At 44.8% G+C, this 16813-nt stretch overlaps 1 pseudogene; it reads right to left on the bottom strand.

The window, feature by feature from the left end:
* Positions 1–359: 359 nt before the first annotated feature.
* LOC137775667 (cytochrome c oxidase subunit NDUFA4 pseudogene) lies at positions 360–599 on the bottom strand (annotated as a pseudogene).
* Between the last annotated feature and the right edge of the window lie 16214 nt (positions 600–16813).

Here is a 16813-nt window from a genome sequence, read left to right as displayed (position 1 = left end):
GAGAAGTCCGTGCACCACAACTAGAGAGAAGCCCACGCGCCACAACGAAAGATCCTGCATGCCACAATGAAGATCCCGTGTGCTGCAACTAAGACCCAATGCAGCCAAAAATTAAAAAATAATAATAATAAATAAATATTTAAAATATTGATAAATTAGACTTAACAAAAATTAAGAATGTACATATGCTTTTTTTTTTTCAAGTTTCAGACATTTATTAATCAGTGTAAACGCCAACACAATACACCAACGTGATTTCATGTGTGTAGAGGGGAAATACTTCCTGGTTAAACAGAAAATTTTACAGATAACTTCTGGAAGACCTTCATTCTAAGCAGCTTTATAGTCAAACATTTCATTTAGAAGTCTGGACCTTCTTTTTTCAGTTTGCTGTAATCCACATTCACTGAATAGAACATATATTGATCACTGGGATTCAATTTCTTCTGGGTTCTGGGTTATTCTTTCTGTTCCAAATGACTGAGCAACGCCAGATACAAGACATACAGTGCTGCTCCAGTACCTCCGGCTCCAATAAATACGAAGAAAGAAATCAAGTTTGTATGCTTCTTGGCCTAACCAAGGATCTAGTGGAACATATTTGTGGCAAAGGCCTTTGGCCTGAAAGGAGACGAGAACAAATCTGCGAAGCCCCAGACTAAGTAGTCTCTGCCCAAATGTACACTCTTTGTGGGACTTCTCTGGCAGTCCAGTGGTTAAGAGTCTGCACTTCCACTGCAGGGGGCACAGGTTCGACCCCTGGTTGGGGAAGTAAGATGCTGCAAGCTGTGGCCAAAAAATAATAATAATAATAACTTTGACATATACCTACCACATGATCCAGCCATTCTTTAGGTAATTAAATACTGAAGAGAAATAAAAGCATATGTATATGTCTACACAAATGCTTACACATGAATGTTAATCACAGTTTTATTTGTAATAGCCAAAAACTGGAATCAACCCAATTGGCATCAACAGATGAGTGGATAAATAATTTGTGATATATCCATACAATGGAATACTATTCAGCAATAAAAAGGAGTAAGCTATTAATACATGAAGCAACATGAATGCATCTAAAAACAATTATTCTGAGTAAAAAAAGCCAGGCAAAAAATGAATGCATACTATAGGGTTCCATTTGTATAAAATCAAACCAAAAATGCAAATAATCTATAGTTACAGAAGACAAATCAGTTGCTGCTTGGAGATGGGGGCTGAGGGGAGTTTGACAGAGGCCCAAGGAAACTTTGGAAGTAACAGATATATTCATAATTTTAATTGTGGTGATAGTTTCACGAGTACATAACTCATGTCAAAACTTAACAAAATTGCATACTTTTAAGTAAGTGAAATTTGTTGAATGTCAATAACACCTCAAGGATTTTTTAAAATCTAACTGAAAAGTTGAGAATACACACACTGTAATTAAAATGGGGTTTAAAAAAAAAGGGAAAACCCAATAACTTGATTTACCAATCATTCCCTTCTACCTCATTCTATGGGCTTCTTAGCACCATCACCTGTTTATCCACAAGCACTAAAGACATCTATGCTAAAGATCGGAAGCAGGTCAGGTAAATCTAGATGAACCCAACAAGTGCCTAGCATGAAGAACTGCAGGCACACGACTGCAGTCACAGTTATACACTCCTTCAAAGAAAGCCAACTTGCATTTTTGCTTCTAGGTTTCTACCTGGCATGCTGTTGTGATTCTTTAAACTCCCTTCCTTAAAATCCTTGCATGGCTGTGTCAGTTAATCCCAAACTATTAGATCATGGTCCTACCCAAACCTAACCAAGCCCCCTTTCCCCATGCAAAGGTCTGCCCTAGACCAGTTTCCAAAACCTGAGTAAATATCCAGACTCCGCCCTTTGCCCTCTGACAGGTTACTAAGACTCTGTCAAGGTAAAGCTCTTCCTTACCGTGCAAGCAATAAACAGAATGTTTGACGTTAATTCAGGAAGCCAGTATTTAACATTATTGATCGTGTATATCTCCTCTTCTGAGTTATTTTAGTAATCTTTGCCCATTCATTTTTAATGTCTGTTTTGGCTTTGATTTATAGTTTAAAAACATTTTTGAGCTATTCTTTGCTCTATACGACATCAATATTTTCTCACTTTCCTTTTAATTTTTGGTATTTTTTGTTGCACAGAAAATTTAAGTTTTCAATTGTTTAAAGTTATTATACATTCCTTAAAAAAAACAAAACAAAACAAAACAGCTTCTGGTGCCATACTGCCTGGGTTCAAATCTCTACTGCTTAACTAGCTGAAGACCCTTGTTTGTCACTTAAGTCTCTGGGAACCTGGTTTCCTCATCTGTCTCCCCACAGGAATGTAAGCTCCACAAAGGAGGCATTTTTGACTGTTTTGTTAACTGCTGTAGCCCCAGCTCTGGGAACAGTGCCTGATACATAGTGCTCAGTAAATATTTATTAAATGAATGAATCTATAAAGCCAGAACAATAATCTTATTTACCTCATAAGGCTGTTATAAGAATGAACTAATCCTTGTAAATTGTAGTCTAGAACAATGCCTGGCGCACAGTAAGAGCACAAGAAATGTTAGCTCCCCCAACCCCCAATCCCAGAATCCTGCCTCTTTGTGAAGTCTTACCTGAATATCCCTCCCCCACCTTCCATTCTCCCTTTTCCACTCCCACCAGATTTGCCCACTGTCCCCCCCTTAGCAACACCCGCTTGTCACTTGAAATTGTTAACCTATGGGCAGCTGTAAGCCCCTCTGAGAATCCAAGGAGAGCTATGAACACTCTCCCCAGAAAAATGCACCTGTGCACATACACACCTGTACAATTTCAAGGAGCTCATAGGACCCTGACACTAAACCGCCTTTTTAGATTCCTGAATTAAGTAGCCCTTAATGTCAAAACTCCTTATTGCTTTGTAGCAGCGAACCTCAACAGGTCACAGGAAATTTCTCAGAGCAGATCTTAACTGCAAGGATCAAAGTCCAAACTGGGTGTCAAGATCTGAGCTCCTCTGAGTTGCAAATTTCTCTCTCCCTTTGAGGAAAGGACGAGGATTGTTCCTTCCTGACGGCCCCTTCAGAGCTGACCCTTCACCCTGACCTGACAGGGAAGGGTGCTGTGGAGGACGAGGGCTGGAGGAAGGGGGCTCTAAATGGAAACAGGAGGCCCCAGTAGATTCTAAGACCATCCGTAAACTTAGGCAACCCTGTTTATTTATTTCAGTCTCCCAGTTGGTAATCAATAAACCCTTACCACCATAATGACCCGAGTTCCTGTCTTCTGCAGCAGGAAAGAGGGGGTAAAATGGGAGACTGTCCCACTGCCTTTTCAGGAAAAGAGGAAGACTGGCCAGTATGCAGGTGAAGAGCCCTGGACCTGGGGACTAGCCAAGCGACTTCCTGTAAGTTTTGTCACCTTCCTAAGCCTATGTTTTGCGCTAAGAAGAACAGGAACAGCAGAATGAACCTCATACTTTTGTTGTGAGGTAACTAAATTGACTACACACTGTTTTGAACCTGGAAGCACCCAATAATTATTAGCTGTTATTTATTACTATGAAATAGCAACTCGAAGGAAGGGCGTTGCCTGCTTACCAACGCGGTGGGCCTGGAGTCGGCCCAGGGGAAGGAGGGCAGCGTGTAGGGAACTGGCCTGGGGCCGAGCCTGTGCCACTGCCCGGCCTCCCCACCAGCCACAGGCCCGTCAGCTTCTGTACTGTTGCCCTCCTTCTAGCTACACGGCCCCTTGCCTTTTCTCTGTCCTGGAACTCCCCAGACAGAGGTGCGCAGATCCTCAAGGGGTTCACCACCTCCCCCTCCCTCTAGCCGCGGCGTAAGACTCCCTCATCTACGGATGTTTCTGTCACAGAGTCAGAAATTATTGGACTCCGAGAACCTGAAAGATGGGTCCAGCCCTTTCTTTCTTTATTCTGATTAGAAACAGTCCAGAGGTGACGTGATTTGCCCAAAGTCGGCAACTTCCTGGAATTAGAAACCAATCGGAAGACTTCCATGTGGGTGTTCTTTCTGCTTTTATCAGGTTACCTCTGAGCCTTAGGATCTGCTTTTGAAAAGGAATGAAGAGGTCGTCTAGGGAGAGCCACTGAAGGAAAAAATATTCGGATTTGGTAACTGCTTATGGCAGGGGATGAGAGAGTGAGGGGTGATACAGTGTGTAACCTGCTTCCCCTCAAAAAGCACAATGTGAACGATCTTAGACTTGTTTTACGAGATTAGGAATTTTAGTGAGTGCATCTTCCGGCGGGGGCGGCTAGGAACTTTCCTGTTTTGTTTACCCAGGCAAGTGCCTAATGCAAAGTAGGTACCTAATAAACATTTGCCACCTGGACGACCGCATGGCTGGTTGCGCCCCATGCACCATAGAGATGCAGGAGGATTTGTGGAAATAGCCCCACCTGGGAGGCACGTAAGTCCTTTCCAGTTTTTCTCAATTATGGCTTTGCCATGCATATTCTTTGTTCCTAAATCCTTGACTGCATCTCTTGATTATTTCCTTAGGATATTTTCCTAAAAGTGGGATTACTGTGAAGAGTACGCCCACATTTACCCTTCAGTACAGTACAGAAGGCTCTCGATTCTGAACCCCTCCAGCGATGCAAGAATGAGTCAGCTTCCCAGCACGCTGGCTCAAACTGGGTATTATCAAACTTCATTTTAATTTTTTTTGCCATCTTGATAGAACAAGAATAATATTTTATTTGCATTTCTTTGTGGACTAATAAGTTTGGGATTCAACTAATTTTAAAGAAACATTCTAAGGAGCCCAGAGAAATCCTGTGTGGGGTAGGAGACCAGTGAAACTAGGCACATTCTGCCCAGTGAGGGTAAACCTAAGGGCACCTGTTGTTTGGAGCAATTTGACCTGAAGATGTAAACATCTGAGCCTTTCTAGAGAGGCTTCCCCTGGACCAGGGAGGGGGAGCTGTGATTTCCTAGCCTCCCTCTGTTTGTTACTTTCATTTCCTGATGAGGAGTTAATGGTATAAAACAAATGAAAAACCAGTATAAGGTTTTTCATTAAGGACAGCAAGAGAAAGTAGAAATGGGAAAACTATTTCAACTTAAAGTCCAGGAGAAAGGGGAGGGATGAGCGGTGAACTTTGAAATATATTTCCAGAGGAAGGGAGGTAAGTCCCTGGGGGTCTGCTGCCAGCCTGGAGGGGCCCGAGGGGGACTCTGGAGACTTTGTATGTGACAGGCTGCTGTTTGGTTGTGGAGCTTACAAGGCCAGGGGTCCCCGAGGACCCGGAAAGGGCTTTTAATGGACTTCTGAGGCTCCCAGGTAAACTGCCAAGGGGCAAAGGAAAGCGGTAAGGACGTGGAGGCCGGGGTGCAGCCCAGGCTGCTCCAGGAGTTCTGAGAAGAGAGCTTCGGGGTTTTCCCAGAGAAGAGGCAACTGTGAGCTGGGGGGCTTTTCTTGGTTTATGAAACAATGAGGACTTCCCACTCAGTCAGAGCCAGGAACTGGTCCCCAGCTCTTCAGATATCCACTGGGTTCTTTTACAAACCACACCAAGGAGGATAACTATTTTAGAAATGTTTACAGTTTTATTTACTAGCCTAGCTCTCATTTACTCTCAACTAAATTTATAGTCCTAATTGCCGTCATTAGCATTTTCTTGATAATAAACATACAAGATGTGTTTTTTAGTTGTTGTTTTTTAACTTCGTGGCGGAGTTTATTTTCTTGATTGCTTTAAATTTCCTATTAAAGCCTTAAATTTAACAATCAGCCTCTCACAGCTCAGCAAACTATGAATTTTTCTGTCACTTTAATTCTTCTGAAAGGGCTTAAGCCAAATATCAAGCAGTAGTTCTTAGAGGTTTAAATAAGTGATTTCAAAGCCTGTCACACTTCAAAAATCACTTGGCTGCTTTAAAAAAAATGTCAGTTGTCCCTGCCTCCATTTTGGGAGACTAATTTTATAGGGTTGGGACATACCCTGGAACTGGTATTTTTGAAAAGCCTCCTGGGTGATTTTTTCAAGTTGCCGCTACAAAGACCAACTTTGGGGAACTGATGTCTAAATGCTTATCTATTTTGTTTGTCTTTTAATGGAATTTGGAAATGGCAGCTTTAACTTCTAAAATATTAAATAATACTTTGTATTTCTGGAAAACATTCCTTTTCACCTCTCTCCCCACCTGCCCCAGGCTTCAGCTCACTGGGCTCTGCAGTCCTTACTTGACACTCTTATACCCCGTGTTCTTTCTGGTTCCCGTGACTCCTGGTTTTCCTCCCTGGCAGCATATTTCGGGCTTTCTTTCGTGCATGACAATTGGCCTCTCTTCTAGTACTGTCTTTCAAAGCACTGTTGCTGCTCAGGGTGTCCCGGTGGCGTGGCCGTATTATCCACTCTCACGATCGGCACCTGGGTGCTTACTGTTCTCTAATCTGCATCTCTCACTATTTCTGTGGGAAGCTCTGCAGATGCCCTCATTTCAACTGCCTACAGAGCGTCTACTCTCGGATGTCCCACGAAGCACCTCAGACCCACTGTTTCTCAAATATTGAGTTCCTAGCCATGTTTGTCCTCTGTGTTTCATATCTCAGAGAAAGGCTCTCCCAAGTTATTCAAGCCAGAAGGTTGGGGATACCAGAGACTCTGCTGAACTTGTGTTCTAGAAGGTGGCGACCGTCAGTCCAACTCCTTCGTATCTCTAGACTCCTTCAGTCACTACCTTAGTTCAAAATCCCCCAATGGCCTTCCTCTTTCTCTCTTACTCCCTCCAATCTGTTCTCCCCACAGCACCGTCATCTTTCTAAGGTCAGATCTTAAATTTTAGCCTCCAGCTTGAAGGTCTCCCTCCCTCCAGGGTAAAGTCCACCTTCACAAATCTGGGTTAAAAGGTCTTACGCCCTCTGGGCCCTGCTGGTCTCTCTAGCACACGTCTCCACCCACGGGAGCCGCTCTCCGCACAGCCACAGAGTTACAGCCGAAGCCCAACCCGCCAGACACTCCCTCCCGCCCCTCCCCTTGTGCTCAGCCAACTCCTCACTCTTCAGGTCTCAGCTTGGACACTCTGACAGGCAGCCTTTAAGATGGCCCCGCTGATCCCCGCCTTCTGGTATTCATGCCCTTGAGTGTGTTTCCTGATGTGATTCTGGAGAACAGAGTATGGCGGGAGTGACATCAGCTCCGCAAAGACTGTGGCTCCTTTCTGGGGGCCCTCCCCACCACTCACCTGCTCTGCAGGAAGCCAGCTGCCCTGTTGCGAACGCCCTGGGATGGGGCCACGTGACCAGGAACAGAGGGGAGGCCTCCAGCCAGCAGCCTGTGAGGAACTGACTCCTGTCAGCAACCGCAGGAGCGAGCTCGGAACCAGGTCCGACACCAGTTGAGCGTTCAGACGGGAGGGCAGCCTCGGCTAATGGCAAAACTGCCACCCCATGAAAGCCCTTCAGCCTGGAGGCCCCTGGCTAAGCCACACCTTGATTTCTGACCCAAAGAAACTGTGAGATAATCACCGTCTGTTGGTTTAAGCAGCTCCACCTTTTTGTTAATTTGTTACGCAGAAATAGATAACCAGTATCACCTCTGGACCCCTGCCCCTCCTCCACACCAACTTCAGGGTCCTCCTGACTTCCGATTTCCACCAGTCATGCTCAGTACTTAGCCCTTAGTAGTAGAATTAGGGATTTGTCCAGATCTCCGCCCCCAGACTGCAGGCTCTTTGGGGAAAAGAAAGAAAAAGCCCAGGGACTTCCCTGGTGGCGCAGTGGTTAAGAATCCACCTGCCAATGCAGGGGACACGGGTTCGAGCCCTGGTCTGGGAAGATCCCACATGCCATGGAGCAACTAGGCCCGTGAGCCACAACTACTGAGCCTGTGTGCCACAACTACTGAAGCCCCTGTGCCTGGCGCCCGTGCTCTGCAACAAGAGAAGCCACCGCAATGAGAAGCCCGCGCACCGCAACGAAGAGTAGCCCCTGCTTACCGCAACTAGAGAAAGCCCGGGCGCAGTAATGAAGACCCAACGCAGCCAAAAATAAATAAATAAATAAATTTATTAAAAAAAGAAAGAAAAAGTCCCTTTCACCTTCTCAAGACTGAATCCCACCCTGCTCTGGCCGCACCTTTGCACACCTACAGTATGACAGCAGTCGCCCCCAAGCAGAGCTGCAGCTCCAGGAAGAGGCTCAGGCATTCAGAGCCAAGCCTGCCGCCCTCCCCGACCCGGGCGAACACACCCGGCCACTGTGGGTGCACTGCCCTCTCCTCGTGGGGAGAGAGGAGTCACTCCTTGCTTCTTCACACACACCCTCAGGCTACACTTTTGCGGGGTTTCTGAATGGCAGGTGGGGAGGGAGAGCCGCCCAGTTCCTCCAGCCAACCCAACTGTCATACTGTTTGTTCCAGCACGTCGTGGGGAGTCCCTGCAAAAAGCGAAACAAAACAAAACCAAACAAAAAACCCACTAGCCCAAAGTACTCCTGCTGCTTTCATTTTCTGGTGATCCAACCCACAGGTCACTCACTATCTCAGACCTAACCCTGAGCTCTCAGTACGGTTCCTGGAGCCCAGCACCCGCCTCGGCGCAGGTATCACACTGTCCTTTGGGCTCCTGCTCTTGGCTAGATTGTCTTCCCGGGGGGGCCCCCCTGTTACCCTGTGCTGGCTGTACCACGAACCCCCACTGCCAATCTGCCAGCATCCCTATTGTGCCCAAGCTGGATGAATGAATGTTTGAGAGACACGCCTGGGTATGAACACATCTCTGTATATTTAAGAAAAAAAGCTTCTAAATAACACTGCACGCATGGCGTGTGCTTCTGTCCCCTGCCCCACTGGACACTCCCAGCAGTTTTCCTCTGGGCCCTTCCTCCTGCAGTGGCTTTCTGCTAGCTGCTCTGTGTGGCTAAGAAGGTTCTGCTCTAGATGTGTGGTAGTGTGATCATGGGAAGGACACGGGTCTGAGGGCACAGATCTGCTTTCAAATCTGAGTTCTACCATTTATGATATTTACCCTGCTCTTGTTACCAGCCACCTAGGCCTCATCCTCTGGGGCGGGGTCTGCTAATAAGCTGTTTCCCCCGTTCTGAGATTAATTTTAAAAAACCACGAATATGGGGCTTCCCTGGTGGCGCAGTGGTTGAGAATCTGCCTGCCAATGCAGGGGACACGGGTTCAAGCCCTGGTCTGGGAAGATCCCACATGCCACGGAGCAACTAGGCCCGTGAGCCACAAGTACTGAGCCTGCGCGTCTGGAGCCTGTGCTCCGCAACAAGAGAGGCCGAGACAGAGGCCAGCGCACCGCGATGAAGAGTGGCCCCCCCTCGCCACAACTAGAGAAAGCCCTCGCACAGAAACGAAGACCCAACACAGCTAAAAATAAATAAATAAATAAATTTAAATAAATAAATAAATAAATAAACCTTTCTCTTAAAAAAAAAAAAAAACCACGAATATGACAATGCATGGCATTGTAGTAGTAAGTGTTCAATAGTTGCTTCTTGTGTGTTTTAAAATGACTTTAACAATCCTTGTAATTTTTCCTTGGACATATATAAAGCTAAAGAAGATGGTTGATGTCTGGCCGACAAAGTGCCTCTTTAGGTTTTTTGTTTGGTTTTTTGTCAGGAGGTGGAGTAGGAGAAGGTTAAGAGGTTAGGGGACCACTGTTTCACTGGCTTTTAATCTGACTCTTCCATCTGCCGTTCGGAGCAATGCTGTAGAAAGAGCTGCTCAAATGCCTGAGGAAGGGATGTGCCTGAACCTGCCGCCGACTCCCAGGTGGTAAGGTGTTTTCCGTGTTTGTATTCAGGCCTCTGTGCCTCTGCTTTGGCCCTGTCACAGGTGAAAGGGAAATGCCCACATCACTCAGAGCACACAAAACACAGTGGCTCACGTGCTGCCTACACTCTGCCATCAGCAGCAGGTATACAGACTCGATTTCCAGATCAATAAACACTTGACTTCAAAAATTAAATGCATCCGACTTTCTTTTCATTGCCCAGAGTAGACACAGGGGGTAAGATAGCAAGTCAGTAGTCTTTTCAGATCAGTCCAGTTCATGGTCTAGTGTGTGCCAGTGCCTGACTTCATGTGTGATCAGAAGACACATTGTGTTGAGAGTTTTAGATATTTAAATCAACTGTAGAAACTTCTATATCCACAGAAAATTCACTGTAACAATTCAACTTTCTCTCAACAATGTGAAAAATTACCATAGTGTGGTAAACCTAGGTTTAGTCAAAAACAGATCAAAATTTGAGTTCTGAAGTCTACATACGTACTTCCTTGATAACATAAACAGGAAGGAGAAGTATAACAAGATATTTTAACAGTGGGAGAGGTAATTTGGCATTTTTGTATGAAGTGAGCATTTCAAATAATACTCCAAAGGGGCATCTACTTTCAGCTAGTCTCTAGCAACTATGTCTGAACTTGCTCTCCACCAGAGCCACTTAGAGTTGTTTGCCATTTAAAATGATAAATACTAGTCATCATGTATAATCATTGGTAAGGCACTTAAAGAAAGCAAAATAAAGATGTCAGAGAAGGAGGCTGACAGGGTTTGACTGGCTGCTCAGACAGGACTGCGTGACTTTATTTAGGTCATAATGCCCAAGGTTCTCAGCTTTGAAGATCCCCAAACTCCCTATTTTGCTGTTTTGGAGGTAATCACTCAGGCTCACAGTGGGAGCTAACAGTAACTAAACTCCTAAGAGACTGATGTGTGAAACCAGCTGCCAATTTGTAGTTTCACAGTAAGAAATATAATGCCAAGAAGACCAGATGGTCAGCCCAGTCTCCCTTATGGGAATAGGTGTGAGAAGTGGGAAGGCACATGTTAAACTAGGATAATAGAAATCAGAGTTCAGGAGTTCAAGATCAGGATCTTAGAGGTCATGAAGCCCTTCACTGTCATGATAAGTGAAAATTCATGTTATAAAACAGTATGTACAGTGTAACCCCAGCTTTGTTTGTTTGTTTGTTTGTTTATTTATTTATTGGCTGCGAGGCTTGTGGGATCTTAGTTCCCCAACCAGGGATCTAACCCGGGCCCTTGGCAGTGAAAGCGTGGAGTCCTAACCACTGGACTGCCAGGGAATTCCTCCAGCTTTGTTTGAAGATAAAAATAAACCTGGAAAAACATACATCGTAACATTATAATAGCCGTTATAATCTCTGCATAATGGAATTACGAGCAATTTTTATTTTTCTTATCTCCACTTTATTTATGTATGTATTTTGGCTGCGCTGGGTCTTTGTTGTGGCGCACCGGCTTCTCTAGTTGCAGCGCGAGGACTCTAGAACATGTGGGCTCAGTAGTTTCAGCGCGCAGGCTTAGGTGCAGTTTGTGGGATCTTAGTTCCCCAACCAGGGATCGAACCCGGGCCCCCTGCATTGGGAGCACAGAGTCTTAACCACTGGACCGCCAGGGAAGTCCCCTTATCTCCACTTCAAATTTTTTCTACAAAGTAATTATGAGTTCCTTTTGAGGAAACAAAATAAAGGACAAATTAAAAGTCCAACATTAGAGACTTTGGTAAGTAAATCATGAAAATCTACATGGAATGCTATGCTGTCATTAAATATCATGTTGGAGAAGAGTTTTTAATGCTTGAGGATGTAACAGTTAATATTTATGAGGCGCTTACCATGTGTTAAGCAGTGTTCTGAGTGCTTTATGTGTCAGAACTCATTTAATTCTGTACCAAGCTTACAAGGTAGATGAGGAAGCTGAGGTAGAGAAACGTTAAGAAAATTGCCAAGGTCACCCAGCTGATCCCAAGGTCAATTTTCTTTTCCATAAAATAAGTTCCCTTCCTAACATTAGCTCATCAGATTGATATTTGAATTAAAGGAGGTAACGAATATAAAGAAAATAATCCAGTGTCCAGAAACGGGGGTTAGCAAATTTCAGCCCACAGGCCAAATCCAGCCCTGTCACCTGGTTTTGTATGACCCATGAGCTAAGAATTGTTTTCATAGTTTTAAATAGTTGGAAAAAATCAAATCGAAAGGAGAATAGTGGGACTTCCCTGGTGGCGCAGTGGTTAAGAATCTGCCTGCCAATGCAAGCAACACGGGTTCGATCCCTGGTCTGGGAGGATCCCACATGCCACGGAGCAACTAAGCCCGTGCGCCACAACTACTGAGCCCGTGTGCCACAACTACTGAAGCCTGCACGCCTAGAGCCCGTGCTCTGCAACAAGACAAGCCACCACAATGAGAAGCCCACGCACCGCAATGGAGAGTAGACCCCGCTCGCTGCAACTAAAGAAAGCCCGCGTGCAGCAACGAAGACCCAACACAGCCAAAAATAAATAAATAAGATAAATAAATTTATTTTTAAAAAAGGAGAATAGTATTTTGTGACACGTGAAAATTACATGAAATTCAAATATGTGTCCAAAAATAAAGTTTTATTGGAACACTGTAAAACTCATTCTTTTTTGTATTGTCTGTGGATGCCTTTCTGCTCTGCTGGGATGAGTAGTTGAGACAGAGCATGAGCTGCAAAGCTTAAAATATTTACTATCTGACCCTTTACAGAAAAAGTTTGCCAAAAGCCCCTGTTGAGGTCTAGCACTGATTATAATAGTTACATGAAAGAAGTCTAGTATTAATCAGTTAAAGCAGTGGCCTCCGACTTTGGCCGCACTTCAGAAGCTCATTACATGCTCCATTGGTCGCCCTACCCTGCTCCCCTTCACAATTTCAGCTTATCCTGTAGCGAAGTAGTTGGGAAGTTTGTATTTTCAAGGGTATACTGTGTCTCATATGTCTGTGTTTACACATATATCTAGTTTAATTTTGACAACGGTCCTATGACAGTGGTATTATGACCCCAGTTTTACAGATGAGGAAACTGAAGCCCACAAAATGTAGGTAGTTTGCTGAAAAATTGTACAGTTTAGGAAGTGGCAGTAATAACAGTTTTCTGGAGCTTGTTAAGTGAGTATTCTTACCATGCACACTGCCTCTCTGAACCTCTTTTGCTATTTCACACGCTTTGTTTATTCTATTCTCTCTGACCCTTGGTCACTTCCTGTTCGGGGTGGGCACCCTGATCCCACACAGAAATCAAATATCAATCCCATAACTACCAAGAGGAGTAGCTAATTCTCTGGCCAACCACAGTGTACTAATGGGTAAAAGCTAACCTTAGTTACTCTTTTCAGCCCCAGGTAATATTTAAATCCCAGTGTATTTTAACCCTATTCGTCTGGAACTGACATTGCTGTCTTTGTCGAGGGACACTGTTGGTAGACATTCTCAGTGGAGGTGAGCACAATGGCAGGTTGGTGGGGATTTCTGTGTGGACAGGTGTGACCATTAAAACCACACTATGCAGACTTTTCACCGTTTCACAGGGCACTTGTGTAATCTTGTATGTGCTCATTTTTACAGAGTGAAAATGGCTTTTCCTGTGTACTTTTGCATTTGAGTGCCTCATGCTTGCTGGTAATGCCAACTCATAGCAAATGAAAGATCCATAAATAATGTTAAATCCGATGGTACAGTATTTATTCATGCCAAGTTTATTAGTAAACCTTGGTGCTATTTTTTTTTCTTCTTTCACATAGAATCTGTACTTATTTTGTCTATTTTCATGGTCCTTTTTAGACTGTTACTTTAATTCAGTTTTTTTCCTTCTGGGCACATTTAATTTCTCCCGCACTGAGTCCATCCCCATGTGGCCACTCAGTAGCCAGGGCAGGCCAAGGGGAAGAGAGTGTTGAGTTCTTTGCCAGCACTGGCTTGGAAGCAATGTTGTCCAGTGACTCTGCTTGCCAGAAGTGTGAACAATACCTCTGGGGCCCAGACCCAGTAGAAGGTGTCTTGCAAAGTTGCTGCTTTCCTGGAAGAGCAAGTCTTAAACAGTTAATGATTGTAAAGAAACTCATTAGGAAAGGCATATTTTACCTCCTTTTCTATCATTGTAATAGAGGATTCAATCAACTTTAATTTTTTCAGCCAGGTGCCTGTGGAAGCTGCCTTGTTTGTTTGGCTTTGTTTTCATGAAATCCCTTGTCAACTGTGTTCCGAGCATCAGTGAGCTAATCCTGCCCCTCTGTCATATCCATGGTAGACAAAGGCCACTAGCACAGAGTCTCCACAATGAGAATGGCAGAGGACCTATTAATGTGTCAATTGCCTGTGAATTACAGCCAAGATATTTGCCCAACATATGGCACAAGGTTATCACATTGTACAAGCATCTCATTGGAAGCCAAGCAACCATGCACGCACATAGACACTCATAACTACTTAGTCGTATAAAAATTATGCCCAAGGACAAACACTCTTGGGAATTTGATGCAACCACTAAATTACAGTAGAGTTAATCAGTTGGGAGCATTTTACTTTTTATAGGACAAGAATAACTTAGAGATAAAATCAGAGCAGCTTTTGGAGATAAAGTGGAAAAACAGCCACATTTAGTTCTAATCCTCAATTAGGACTGAGGGCGGTGTCCATGGGCAAGGAAGAGTGCTAGGAGCAGAGTCCATTTTATCCACGAAGACATTTCAATGGAAAAGAACAAGGTAGTATCATGGAGACAGGTATCACCTGGCCTTCTGATAGCCCCTCCAGACAGGCCCAAGAGGTTTGTCTTTCACTTTTGCTAATTAGGAACCTTTAATTAGCAGCCCTAAGTTAAAAGGATGCAGATACTAATTCACTAACAAAGCTCAAAGACAGAAATGTATAAAATAGAATGCCAAATTATTCATTTCCAATGAGAAATACAATGGCTCAACTTAACAGTTACTGAGTCAGCCTAATCAAAGACCTCTCTCCTGGTCAGTAAGAGAGGCCCATAGCAGTGTGTTCCTGTGTTAACCAAAAAGGGCACACTGGGTGAGTGCATAGGGGGACCATGGTTGCAAGGTGGATGGAGAGAAATGGGCAGAGTGGAGCAGATACAGTGGGAATGACATCAGTTTCTCCTTCCAAACTCGTGCACCAGGTTTTGAACACCCACAGGGAGTGAGGTATAGTCAGAAGCTGGTCAGAAGGTATAGGGAGGTTTCATGAGAAACTGTATGTGATTCTGAGCCCAGTAGACAAAAAGCCAATCAGAGTCGGGAAAGGGGCTGTATATCAGTTTTCTAGGGCTTCTGTAACAAAGTACCACAAACTTAAAACAACAAGAATGTATTCTCTCACAACTCTGGAGGCTAGAATTTTGAAATCAAGGCATCAGCAGGGTTGGTTCCTTCTGAGGCACTGTGGGAGAATCTGTTCCATCCCTCTTTCCTAGCATCTGGTGACAGCTGGCAATCCTTGGCTTTCCTTGGCTTGTGGACACATCACTCCAATCTCTGCCTCCATCTCCGCAAGGGGTTCTCCTTGATAAAGATTCTCCCCTTGACCAAACTAGTCAGGCTCCTCTGAACTCTCTTCTCAACGAGACCTCGACTTTTGGAGTTCTGTGTCATTCTTTGTATCACCCAGTTTTAGCCAGAATGCCCCACCGTTGATACTGGATCACACTCGATATGTGGTTTAGTTTGTCATCCTACTCCATCCCCCAGGTAATGTCTGATCACCCTGGCCTGACTTCAGCAAGAATCCTGTTAGTTTCCTTAAGCAAGAAATCCCCCCTTACCCCTGCTGTTTCCTCTTAGTGATTTTCCATCCACTGACCCCCCCACCCTGCTCTCTGGCTGTAAATTTTCACTTTTCCTTGTTGTGTTCAAAGTCGAGCCCAAGCTCTCTTCCATACTGCAAAACCCCATTGGAGTGGTCCCTACACCTACCATGATGGTACCCTGAATAAAATCTCCCTCATCATTTTTTAATGTGTTGTGAATAACTTTTCTTATAAGCACACAAGTTAGATTAATGACTCACACTACTCCAGTGTGACACCATCTTAACTACAGTTGAACGTTAAACAACACGGCTTCGAACTGCATGGGTCCACTTACACTATCACAATACTACATGATCTGCAGTTGACTGAATCCACAGATGCGGAACTGAAGATACAAAAGGCAAAATGAAAAGTTATACACAGATTTTCAGCTGAAAGTCAGTGCTCCTACCCCCCCACCCCACCTCCTTTGTACAAGGGTCAACTGTAATCACAACTGCAATGACCACCTCATACCTGAGGTGCTGGGGTGTAGGGCTTCATCATGTCTTTTGGAGAATACAGTTCAGCCTGTAACAGGCAGCCTCACTATCTCTGCCCGAAACATAGCACAGTGGACATTCTGATGTTGCCTTCCACACTCTTATTCCTTCTCCTGGAAGTGCACCTCCCTCCTTCTGTCTCCAGGGAGACTTTTCCACCACTCCAAACCTGGGATTCCACACGCCTGGCCACACAGGACTGAGATGTCACCCAAGCAGAGCATGTGGCCAGTCAACTAAAACCCTTCCTTCAGATTTCTCTAAGTAGAGTTGGTGGGGGAAAGCTCTTCCCCCTGGGATGTGGGACTTGGGCATGAAACCCTAGACCTGCTGCGCTGCGTCCCCAAATAAGTGGAGAGAACTTGTCTGCAGTACGAGCAAATGAAGGCACCAGAGGAGAGAAGATGAGACAAGGGGCAGAGAACCAGAGCTTGGAGGTTCCTGCTCCCAGCTTTCTCCAGGCTCAGCCCTGGCTCTTCCAGGGTCATGAGAACTAATCAGGCCTTCTCTGTGCTCAAACTAGTTTGAGTTGGGATCTATCACTTGGAAGGAAAAGAGTCCCAGGAGAAACGTAGCATAGAGAAGACAAAAGACACAGAGCATTAAGTGGATCCTTGAGGGCTGTGCCATTTGGGAAAGCCCTGGGGAGAGCCCCTTGGGAAGGATAACATCCCCCCAGAGGAGCAGAGGGTCTGGC

This window comes from Eschrichtius robustus, chromosome 13 (assembly GCF_028021215.1).
Source record: "Eschrichtius robustus isolate mEscRob2 chromosome 13, mEscRob2.pri, whole genome shotgun sequence".
In the NCBI taxonomy this organism is placed as follows: domain Eukaryota; kingdom Metazoa; phylum Chordata; class Mammalia; order Artiodactyla; family Eschrichtiidae; genus Eschrichtius; species Eschrichtius robustus.
Note: the sequence above shows the minus strand (reverse complement) of the source record. Positions and strands in the feature narration are given on the sequence as shown.